Source organism: Lissotriton vulgaris, chromosome 4_1 (assembly GCF_964263255.1).
Source record: "Lissotriton vulgaris chromosome 4_1, aLisVul1.2, whole genome shotgun sequence".
In the NCBI taxonomy this organism is placed as follows: Eukaryota; Metazoa; Chordata; class Amphibia; order Caudata; family Salamandridae; genus Lissotriton; species Lissotriton vulgaris.
This window is the reverse complement of record NC_141691.1, coordinates 1,778,631,240-1,778,643,794: the sequence shown is the minus strand read 5'-3', so window position 1 is coordinate 1,778,643,794 and position 12,555 is coordinate 1,778,631,240.

Genomic DNA, 12,555 nt, shown 5'->3' with positions numbered 1-12,555 from the left:
CATCACCGTTATTTATCTCACTGCCCCATCCCAGCTCAGAACCTGGCTATATGCAAATCAGTCTGTCCCTGGCCCAGTGCATCATGGGAACAGGAAGACTAAACTACCAAGCCAATTCTTCACCAGAAAGGAGACAAGCTACCGGGGACCGGTTTCTGGCATTTCAGCCTTCTTCGGCCCGGCTTGCTTGAATCCTGATGGAGCAGTGAGAAAGGGACTCATGTCTGAGTATACCCTGCCACACCTATAGTGGCCAAAAACGATTTAGAAAAGGGGGTGGTGATGAACAGAGTGTCTGAGTTAAACAGACCACTCTTACCCAGTCCAAAGATCAGGGCTTGATCCATCACCATTATTTATCTCACTCCCCCATCCCAGCTCAGAACCTGGCTATATGCAAATCAGTCTGTCCCTGGCCCAGTGCATCATGGGAACAGGGCAGACTAAACTACCAAGCCAATTCTTCACCAGAAAGGAGACAAGCTACCGGGGACCGGTTTCTGGCATTTCAGCCTTCTTCGGCCCGGCTTGCTTGAATCCTGAGGAGCAGTGAGAAAGGGACTCATGTCTGAGTATACCCTGCCACACCTATAGTGGCCAAAAACGATTTAGAAAAGGGGGTGGTGATGAACAGAGTGTCTGAGTTAAACAGACCACTCTTACCCAGTCCAAAGATCAGGGCTTGATCCATCACCGTTATTTATCTCACTGCCCCATCCCAGCTCAGAACCTGGCTATATGCAAATCAGTCTGTCCCTGGCCCAGTGCATCATGGGAACAGGGCAGACTAAACTACCAAGCCAATTCTTCACCAGAAAGGAGACAAGCTACCGGGGACCGGTTTCTGGCATTTCAGCCTTCTTCGGCCCGGCTTGCTTGAATCCTGATGGAGCAGTGAGAAAGGGACTCATGTCTGAGTATACCCTGCCACACCTATAGTGGCCAAAAACGATTTAGAAAAGGGGGTGGTGATGAACAGAGTGTCTGAGTTAAACAGACCACTCTTACCCAGTCCAAAGATCAGGGCTTGATCCATCACCGTTATTTATCTCACTGCCCCATCCCAGCTCAGAACCTGGCTATATGCAAATCAGTCTGTCCCTGGCCCAGTGCATCATGGGAACAGGGCAGACTAAACTACCAAGCCAATTCTTCACCAGAAAGGAGACAAGCTACCGGGGACCGGTTTCTGGCATTTCAGCCTTCTTCGGCCCGGCTTGCTTGAATCCTGATGGAGCAGTGAGAAAGGGACTCATGTCTGAGTATACCCTGCCACACCTATAGTGGCCAAAAACGATTTAGAAAAGGGGGTGGTGATGAACAGAGTGTCTGAGTTAAACAGACCACTCTTACCCAGTCCAAAGATCAGGGCTTGATCCATCACCGTTATTTATCTCACTGCCCCATCCCAGCTCAGAACCTGGCTATATGCAAATCAGTCTGTCCCTGGCCCAGTGCATCATGGGAACAGGGCAGACTAAACTACCAAGCCAATTCTTCACCAGAAAGGAGACAAGCTACCGGGGACCGGTTTCTGGCATTTCAGCCTTCTTCGGCCCGACTTGCTTGAATCCTGATGGAGCAGTGAGAAAGGGACTCATGTCTGAGTATACCCTGCCACACCTATAGTGGCCAAAAACGATTTAGAAAAGGGGGTGGTGATGAACAGAGTGTCTGAGTTAAACAGACCACTCTTACCCAGTCCAAAGATCAGGGCTTGATCCATCACCGTTATTTATCTCACTGCCCCATCCCAGCTCAGAACCTGGCTATATGCAAATCAGTCTGTCCCTGGCCCAGTGCATCATGGGAACAGGGCCGACTAAACTACCAAGCCAATTCTTCACCAGAAAGGAGACAAGCTACCGGGGACCGGTTTCTGGCATTTCAGCCTTCTTCGGCCCGGCTTGCTTGAATCCTGATGGAGCAGTGAGAAAGGGACTCATGTCTGAGTATACCCTGCAACACCTATAGTGGCCAAAAACGATTTAGAAAAGGGGGTGGTGATGAACAGAGTGTCTGAGTTAAACAGACCACTCTTACCCAGTCCAAAGATCAGGGCTTGATCCATCACCGTTATTTATCTCACTGCCCCATCCCAGCTCAGAACCTGGCTATATGCAAATCAGTCTGTCCCTGGCCCAGTGCATCATGGGAACAGGGTAGACTAAACTACCAAGCCAATTGCATACAACAAACATATAATTGGTTTATCCCCCAAAATTGGGGCAATACCTTTACTTAAAGATAAGGTCTGGGGAAGATCAGATATGTATAGGGAGAATAGGAAAGGAGCTAATAAACAACCTTGTTTTAGTCCATTGGCAGAAAATATGGCTTGAAATAGGCCTCTTTCCCCACCCTGAAGAACTCTACACCAGGTATCAGAATGAAGATCCTGAACTAGATCCAATAGCAATGATGGCATGCCAAGGTCTAATAGTTTCCTCCACAGCAAAGGATGATCAACTTCGTCAAAAGCTGCAGAGAAATCTATAAAGACTGCATAAACTCTCCCACCTCGGACCTTGACATATTTGTCGGATATTACTTGTAGGGCCGTTAAGTTGTCCATAGTACCATGCCCTTTGCGAAAGCCCGTCTGCTCAAAGGGTAGTACATTACTCTTATCCACCCAATCCTGAATTAACTTCAGGAGACACTATGCAAAAACTTTACCAATTGCATCTAAAAGGGCGATTTGGCAATAATTTTGTGGGGCCGTCCGGTCTCCCTTCTTGAAAAGGGGAACCAGTATACTCCCTTTCCAAGAGGGGAGAACAGTTCTACTCAAAAAACAAAGTTTGAACACCGGGTGAAGAATTTTGCTCCACAGTACGCTATTTTGCTTTAAGACTGAGATAGGAAGCTCATTTGGTCCCATTGCCCCGGAGGAATGCAATTACCAGATGGCCAATTTAATGGCTTTTTCAGATGGAGGATTTATAGCATGACTATCCACATTAATTCTTTTACTGGGGACCACCATTCCATTACTTGCGTATAAGTTTGTAATGTAGTCCACCCAAATTTGCTCTTCAATGGGAATTGGGAGGGAACTTGACCTAACACCACATCCCTCCCCTATGAATGACCAAAATAGTCTTACTTGGCCTTTAATAGCAGCCTCCCTTAGTTTAATCCATGAAGAATCCTCCCTGTCTTTTTTCAATTTAGCCTTCAACCTTCTCCTCCTTTCTTTTTAATAAAGCTATTCTGCGACATCTTTCAGGAGAATTATTCAGATATTGTTCTCCTACTAGCTTATTTATTTCTATATTGAATAATCGGAGGGAACGGGGAAGTGTTTTAGTATTTCTTTTCCAATTGGATTTATTTGATTTATTAGCAACAGAAATCACAGCTATCATAAAATCTAAAGAACGCACTATTTCAAAGCCTTTCCAATTATCCAAGTCGTGTACTGCAGCATCAAGGATGCACTCCAAACCCCTCATAGTCCTAGCATTCCAATAACATCTCCCTGATTTGTCTCCAAAACTGACTAGGTCGCTATTTAAAGACCAACTATCGGTTTTAGGAGGATTTACATTTATAATGAGAGCTAATACTTTATGGTCACTATAAGGTGTATGGGAGACCTTAAGATCTTTCAGTAAGAAAAAGGCAGAATTTTCCACCATTACATAATCTAAGATTGATTCATTCGGATCACTGAAATTATATCGACCTCAAAAATATCGAAATACAATAATATTGTGGATAAAATATCGATGGACAAAATATCGACTGGCTATCTTCAAACAGGTAAGTACTAAGATATCGACTCTAAAATATCGAGTTACAAAGATATAGACTGTCAAAATATCAATTTTTTTTTTAAATGTGTTTAAATTAAGTTAAAACTAATGTAATAATAAATATATTTAATATAAACTTACTTAAAATTATTAAATAAATGTTATATTGATAAATAATTATTGTAAATTTTGTAAATTAAAAAAATATATAACAAAAATAATACATATATATATATATATAAAAACATATTATTAAATAAACATAAATATTATTTTTACCGTAGCATAGCAAAATGGTTAAAATTTATTGTAACAACTCTAGTGAGTTCAACAGTAGCAAAAGCGTTGGATAGCGTAGGGGTAAAATGTACTATTCCCACTCCAGTGGGTGCAACAGTAGGGAAAGCGTTGGATAGCTTAGGGGTAAAAATTACTATTCCCACTCCAGTGGGTGCAACAGTAGGGAAAGCGTTGGATAGCGTAGGGGTAAAATTTACTATTCCCACTCCAGTGGGTGCAACAGTAGGGAAAGCGCTGGATAGCATAGGGCTAAAAATTACTATTCCCACTCCAGTGGGTGCAACAGTAGGGAAAGCGTTGGATAGCGTAGGGGTTAAAATTACTATTCCCACTCCAGTGGGTGCAACAGTATGGAAAGGGCTGGATAGCGTAGGGGTTAAAATTACTATTCCCACTTCAGTGGGTGCAACAGTAGGGAAAGTGCTGGATAGCGTAGGGGTAAAAATAACTATTCCCACTCCAGTGGGTGCAACAGTACGGAAAGCGCTGGATAGCGTAGGGGTAAAAATAACTATTCCCACTCCAGTGGGTGCAACAGTAGGGAAAGCGCTGGATAGCATAGGGCTAAAAATTACTATTCCCACTCCAGTGGGTGCAACAGTAGGGAAAGCGTTGGATAGCGTAGGGGTTAAAATTACTATTCCCACTCCAGTGGGTGCAACAGTATGGAAAGGGCTGGATAGCGTAGGGGTAAAATTTACTATTCCCACTCCAGTGGGTGCAACAGTAGGGAAAGCGCTGGATAGCATAGGGCTAAAAATTACTATTCCCACTCCAGTGGGTGCAACAGTAGGGAAAGCGTTGGATAGCGTAGGGGTTAAAATTACTATTCCCACTCCAGTGGGTGCAACAGTATGGAAAGGGCTGGATAGCGTAGGGGTTAAAATTACTATTCCCACTCCAGTGGGTGCAACAGTAGGGAAAGTGCTGGATAGCGTAGGGGTAAAAATAACTATTCCCACTCCAGTGGGTGCAACAGTACGGAAAGCGCTGGATAGCGTAGGGGTAAAAATAACTATTCCCACTCCAGTGGGTGCAACAGTAGGGAAAGCGCTGGATAGCGTAGGGGTTAAAATTACTATCCCCACTCCAGTGGGTGCAACATTAGGGTAAGCGCTAGATAGCGTAGGGGTTAAAATTACTATTCCCACTCCAGTGGGTGCAACAGTCAGGAAAGCGCTGGATAGCGTAGGGGTTAGTGTTATATTCTCCCTGTCCTCAGCGTGCATCTCCTGCTGAGCTCGACCTGCCTGCTTCCACTACGTGGCCAGTGTTCGGTCCTAAAGGCCGTTATTGCCCGTTTGGTCCCGGTCTTGCTGGTCGGGTTTTTCTACCCCTTAACTTAAATAAACTACCTAACTAAATTGACATCGCTACATGACCTCGTCTTTCATTTATAACATTTTGGCGACTTGCTGTCAAGGACGAAGGCGGAGTGTAGCCGAAGACAGAGAAAAGCGAAAATTGACGAAGAACACGTCGAAGGGGGAAAAGTGAAAGACCCGACCAAAGGAGAGCTCTTGCGATCTGGCGAGAAGGATCGCTTAATGAAATGAAAATATCGTAAGCCTCTTCAGAAGGTACGTTTAAAATAACTCACTGGGGAAGGATTAACTCTGGGTGAAGCGTGACGGAGCAGTAGTTCCAAAAAGATTGCCATAGTTGAGAGTGAAACCACTGATGATGAGGCGGAGGTAATGATGATTACATCTGCTGGTAGTCAAGAGTTAACGGAAGATGTTATTTTGTCTCGCCCAAAAGCAGATTTTGAATTGAATGGGTGTGTAGTAAACCTAATGGTGGATACTGGGTCATTATATACAATCATTCCAAAGAGTTTATTTAATTCCTCTTGCAAAGAGTCGACTCTTATCAAATCTGATATCACCCTGAGAGGTTATCAAGGGGTGAGCATTGGTGTTCTTGGGTTCTTTGAGGCCAATATTAAGTTTAAAGGAAGGATTACTCGAGGGAAGGTTTATGTGTCACCACACGGCCCTGCCATTTTGGGATGGTTACATCAGTATGAGCTAAACATAAGGGTGAACCCGAGAGCAGATCCACCTGTGTTGTGTATAGATAGTGAAAACGAATGCAATAGTGTTCATGGAGACTTAGAGACCATTCTTAAAAGGCATGAGAACATCTTCAGTGAGAAATTGGGGGAAGCTGTTGGTTATCAACATGTTATTAAAACTAAGAGGTGTGTTGCACCTGTAAAACACACTGCAAGGAAAATACCTTTGTCCGCCAGAGATGAAGTTAGAAAGATTATCAAACAGTTGTTGGATGAAAACATAATTGAACCTGTAGAGGCCACACAATGGTTGAGTCCTGTAGTTATCACACAGAAACCGGACAATTCTTTGCGTTTCTGTGTGGACATGAGAAGTCTAAACAAGGCTGTGATAATGGACAATTTTCCACTCCCCAACATAAACGAAATTGTTCTGAGTTTGGGCGGAGGAAAAGTTTTTTCGAAGTTGGATCTTCGCAGCGCATACCACCAGGTAAAACTTCACCCGGACTCAAAGCAGTTTACATCGTTCATCACTCCGGAAGGGACATATCAGTTCAAAAGACTTCCTTTTGGCCTTTGCTCTGCGGCAAGCGCATTTCAAAGAATCATCACTGACGTCCTTAAAGACATAGAAAGAGTGGTATTTTTCCAAGACAATTTCCTGATTTATAGTTTAAATGTTGATGATCATAATGCTATTCTTGACAAAGTTCTCACCGCTCTTTCAAGGGCTGGTTTGACCCTGCGTAAGGAAAAATGTGTTTTTGCTGTTGGAGAAGTAGACTATTTGGGGTATCATGTGTCAGGCCTTGGGATTCAGCCAAAGAAGGATCTAGTAAGTGCAATATGCAATGTGCCTGAACCTGATGACAAAGACAAACTAAGGTCTTTTATGGGCATGGTAGAGTACTATGCAAAATTCGCCAAGAATTTTGCAGAGAAAGTAGAACCCTTGCGTGCCATCATGAGAAAAGGGAAAGGTTTTACATGGGGAACTGACCAAAGAAATGTTTTTTTAACGATCAAACAAAATATCTTGGATGCTAACATCCTCTCAAGTTTTGTACAGTCATTTCACACCATTCTCACTGTAGACGCCAGCTCTGTTGGGATCGGAGCAGTTCTTACACAAAAAGGTGGTGGTAAACAGAACACGGTTGCGTTTGCTTCACGTTCCTTGACTGAGACTGAAAGGAATTACTCGGTCATAGAGCGTGAAGCATTGGCGGCTGCTTGGGCTACTCGGTATTTCCGTGTGTATTTGTGGGGGATCACATTCACACTCAGAACTGACCACAAGCCACTGTTGAAGGTTCTAGCTCCGGGGGGTATTAGGAATTGCTCTGGGCGGTTAGCGAGACTTGCTGTCAGCGTCCAAGAGTTTACGTGCAATGTGGAATACCTACCTGGTTGGTGCAACAGTGTTGCTGACTGCTTGTCGAAGTTGCCTGACACTAAAGTGCTGCCTAAAGAGTTGGTAACTGAGAGTGTAGTTGCGTTTTTAGATGACCTGGAGAGTGATTTACCTTCTTCTATATCCAAGGAGGAATGGATGGAGGAAATGAAAAAGGATCTTGTAATGGAAGGGTTGATTAAGATGTGCAAGGAAGGGGTGTCAAGGCAAAGTACGGTCTCACCTGCTCTTGGGCCTTACGTCCAGCTACAGGATGAAATTTCTTTACTGACTGAGTCCATCCTTGTGCGGGGTGAGAAATACATACCACCTGTTTCCCTTAGACCCCGTATCATTGCTTTGGCGCATGAGGGCCACCTAGGACAAACCCTTACTGGCAAACGCGTCAAAGCTGACTTTTGGTGGCTGGGAGTTGATGCGCAGGTAAAGAGTTGGGTTGAGCAGTGTCAGTCGTGCAAAGAGTCAGAAAAGAGGTTACAGGTTTGTGCTAGTAAGGATACTAGGGGACAAATTGTTTCTGACGATGGTGCGTGGCAGAAGGTCTGTATTGACTTCATTGGTCCTTTTCATGACCTGCTGGATTCAGAGAAGTTTGCTTTGGTGTTAGTGGACTCGGCTTCTAGGTGGGTGGAGGTTGCCTTTATGAAGAGCATCACTGCTGAATCCACTGTCAAGGTTCTGGATGAGATTTTTAGGCGTGAGGGGATTCTTTCAATAGTTTTGACAGATAATGGCACACAACTCACCTCGGCAATCATGGAGAACTATTTTGTGTTTTTGGGCTTAAAGCACCTGCGTACGTCGCTTTACAATCCTCAAGGGAACGGACTGTGCGAGAGGGTGAACAGACTTGTAAAGGGCACTATGCAACTTGCCTTAGCCTCTGGTCGGTCAGTGCAGAAGGAGATTAAAGAAATGTTGTGGGCATACCGCACAACTGTTCACAGTAACATGTCTGTTACACCTTTTGAACTCATGCGAGGGAGGCCTGCGGGTACGAAGTTGATTCCCACTTGGCTACATGGGAAAGTAGAGAGGAGTGGTCACAGTAAATTGGGAAATTATGCCCCCACTAACATAGCTGAAGGGGATTCAGTGAAGATGAAACCAGGCGGGAATCAGAATATGTTCAACAAGTTTAGAGGACCTTACCAGGTGAAGTCTGCGGTTGGTAACTACATTAGGCTGCAGAATGGGCAAACTTGGAATCTCCGCAGGGTAGCACTTTACCAGAAAAAGGCCAAGCCAACCACTCATGTGCCTGTCACCAAAAAGGTTGTTGTTGAAGAAGTGTGCAGACCAATTCGCAAAAGAGTTGCTCCTGCCTATTTGAAAGATTTTGTGTAAATTTTCGCTTGTCCAAGGAAGGGTGTGGGGTTACATGGTCCTGTGTTACATGAAAAGCTTATGTTCTAAGCAATGCCATTTACGTGGTTTTGTGTTACTTGGTACTTTGTTCTTAAAAGTGAAAACTGCGTGTTCTAAGCAATGTCTTGATTTTGTGTTCTGCTGTGCATTCTTGCTTAATTTGCTTTAGTACATCTTCCTTTTCCACTGTTTAAGGAAAGGAGATGTGTTATATTCTCCCTGTCCTCAGCGTGCATCTCGTGCTGAGCTCGAGCTGCCTGCTTCCACTACGTGGCCAGTGTTCGGTCCTAACGCCCGTTATTGCCCGTTTGGTCCCGGTCTTGCTGGTCGGGTTTTTCTACCCCTTAACTTAAATAAACTACCTAACTAAATTGACATCGCTACATGACCTCGTCTTTCATTTATAACAGTTACAATTACTATTCCCACTGCAGTGGGTGCAACAGTAGGGAAAGCACTGGATAGCGTATGTGTAAAGATTACTATTCCCACTCCAGTGGGTGCAACAGTAGGGAAAGCGTTGGATAGCGTAGGGGTTCAAATTACTATTCCCACTCCAGTGGGTGCTACAGTAGGGAAAGCGTTGGATAGCGTAGGGGTAAAAATTTATATTCCCACTCCTAAGAGTGCAACAGTAGGGAAAGCGTTGGAGAGCGTAGGGGTTAAAATTACTATTCCCACTCCAGTGGGTGCTACAGTAGGGAAAGCGTTGGATAGCGTAGGGGTAAAAATTACTATTTCCACTCCAAAGAGTGCAACAGTAGGGATAGCGTTGGATAGCGTAGGGGTAAAAATTACTATTCCCACTCCAGTGAGTGCAACAGTATAAAAAGGAAAAACTTCATAAATAAATATAATTTATAGAAATATTAGTGCCAAGTAAATTTATTTTCCTATACCAATTACTTTTATTTACCAATTAATTTTTATTTAATGGACAATTATTAATTAATTAAAATGTTTAATTAATTTACATAATTAATTAAATATTATTAAATTACTTCCCACCCTATCCCCCTATAAACTCACAACCCACTACTGAAAATAATTGACTAAATATTAAATATTTATCAATTAAATATTTATAATTAATTACCATTTATATTTTAATTAATTACCAATTAATAATTATTAAAAAAGTATAATTAATTCACATAATTAATTATTTTTAATTAAATTACTTCCCACCCTATTCCCCTATAAACCCACAACCAGCTGCTGCTGGCGCTTTAGCATTTTAAATCGCCCTGGTTTTGTATTTCATTTGATTCTTAATTTTTCTCTTTTTCCCTGTTTTTAGCGGGATTTGGCTGGGTTTCGCCCCCCTCCCTCTCACTGCATTTAAAAGGTTGTTTCACCGCCGTTTTGGCGGGTCCGGGTCCCAGGGGTGGTCCTGTGTGGCGCCATCTTGCCTTGGGCTCGTAATTCCATCTACGGGCGCCATCTTGGAGCGTTCTCGCGCTCGCGCTGGGATTGGATCGCCTATGTAAAGCTTTCCTCTCCCGCGCAGCGGGATGCGCAGGTGGGACGCCCTCGCTTAGCCTGAGTCGTGCCAGAGTCCTGCCCGTCTGCGCCCGTCAGCGACGAGGAAGCGCGAGACGTGGTAGGGCTCTGTTCTTTTGTTGCTACTTTCATCCGGCACGCCTTACCAATGCTTAATTACACTCGGGCTGATTTGCTATCTATTGGGAAAAGGGTCGCGGTCTGCTTATGTGACCCTGTGGACCCCCTATCTGGCCCATATGTCTGCGCCTGTAAGGGTTGGTCGCTAGATAGCCCAACTAAGATCCGCTCTCACCCCACCAAGCGCAATATCAACGCAGACCGGGGCCTCCGGATCTGGAGTTTGAATGTGAGGTCCCTGGTCAAACATCACCAGCTCATACATGACCTCATTGAAAAAGACGATCCTGATCTTTTTCTTCTTACCGAAACCTGGCTTCAGGACTCGGATGCCGCTATCCTGAATCTTACTTTCCCATCAGATTACAAGATCTTTACTCTGAACCGGACTACGGGAGGAGGTGGCATTGCCATGGCAGTTAAATCCTGCTTCCCTGATGAATGGAAAGCTCTTGGGCTGCCTGCTTGTGAAAGCGCCCTCTTCAAAGTAGCTTTTAGCCATCATTTTACGTTCAGCGGTATGCTCATCTACCGCCCACCTGGCAATGACTTAGTCTTCAAGTCCGCCCTTGCCGATATGGTAAGTTCCTTAGCGCTTGGTTGTGCGAATTTTAACATCATGGGTGACCTTAATATCCATTTTGACAACAGGTCGTCCACAGCCATTAACACCTTGCTAGCGGATCTTGAAGCTCTTCAACTTGTCCAGCTAGTTACTCTTCCCACTCACACTGGAGGTCATATTCTCGATCCCTTTTTTTCCACTCTTGAGAGGGTGAAGGTGTCTGACCCGATTTTGATGGGATGGACGGATCATTTGCTGGTGGAAGTCTTCTGTCCTATTCACGATAAGCCATTTAAACCTGTGGATAGGCTAATTCTTAAAAGACATTGGCACAAGCTTAAACTTGAAGAGTTCTATAGACTACTGGAGCAGAAACCCCTGAGCGCTTTTCTGAATGTGGATCATGGTTACCAACTGTTTTGCACATGGATTTCAGAGGCTCTGGACTCCCTTATACCCATGCGCTGGTCGAAAGGTCATTCGAAGGTACCCAGCCCGTGGTATAATGATTCCCTCGCTGAGCTTAAAAAAACTTGCCGGAAAGCGGAGAGGGACTGGAGAAGATCTTATGATCCCGCCTTGAAAACCCTGTACTTTGCCAAACTCAAGTTCTATCACAGGGCAATCTGCAGAACACGGGCCGCATTCTATGCTCAGGAATTTCAAGCCAGTACTAACCCTTCTAAATTAATATTCAAGGTCTTGAAAGACCTCATGAATAAAAGAGCTACTTCGGCAGAGATCTGCACTGACTCCCACTGCGAGAATCTGGCAACATTCTTTTTTGAGAAAAGTGTTAGTTGAACAAGAAATAGTTTTCCTTATAGTTCACAAGGTCAGGCTTCATCGGGGTTATTTAAACAGGCCGCAGTTTGGAGGATCTCCGACGTCTTGTGCTGGCGCTGCCCCCGGACCCCCGGCTGGGTAATACGGAGCTGAAACATGTCAACTGTATGTTCCAAAAGATATACCTAGATCCAGTAGCTCGATCTGAAAGTATACACCTAACCATTTTTATTTACAAATCACACCTCTTTTTGAATAAAATGATCACTCGGGTGATGGTTTGTTTTTTAATATAACCCTACCTTCAACATTCACCGAAGTGGTAACGGCCAAATTCATTTCTGAACACTGCTACGCTGCTCCAGAGTGGTCCTCAGGCTTGAGGCTGGCATGCTGCACGAATAGATTACCCAATGACGAATGGCAAACGTCTATGAGGGGCGGAGAATCAAAACATACCGCACTCACGATAAATCATAGCGTTTATGAGGGTTTTCTATACCACTCCATGTAACGTAGTTACAAGTGTCCTAGTCTAATTCTTGATAGTACATATCATATTTGGGGAAACGACTGGACACATATTCCTCCTCCCTAACTTTGATAGAGATGTGTGTGTGTATATACATATGTGAAAAGATCCTGACTAAACAACCCAGTATATATATATATATATATATATATATATATATATATATATATATATATATATATATAT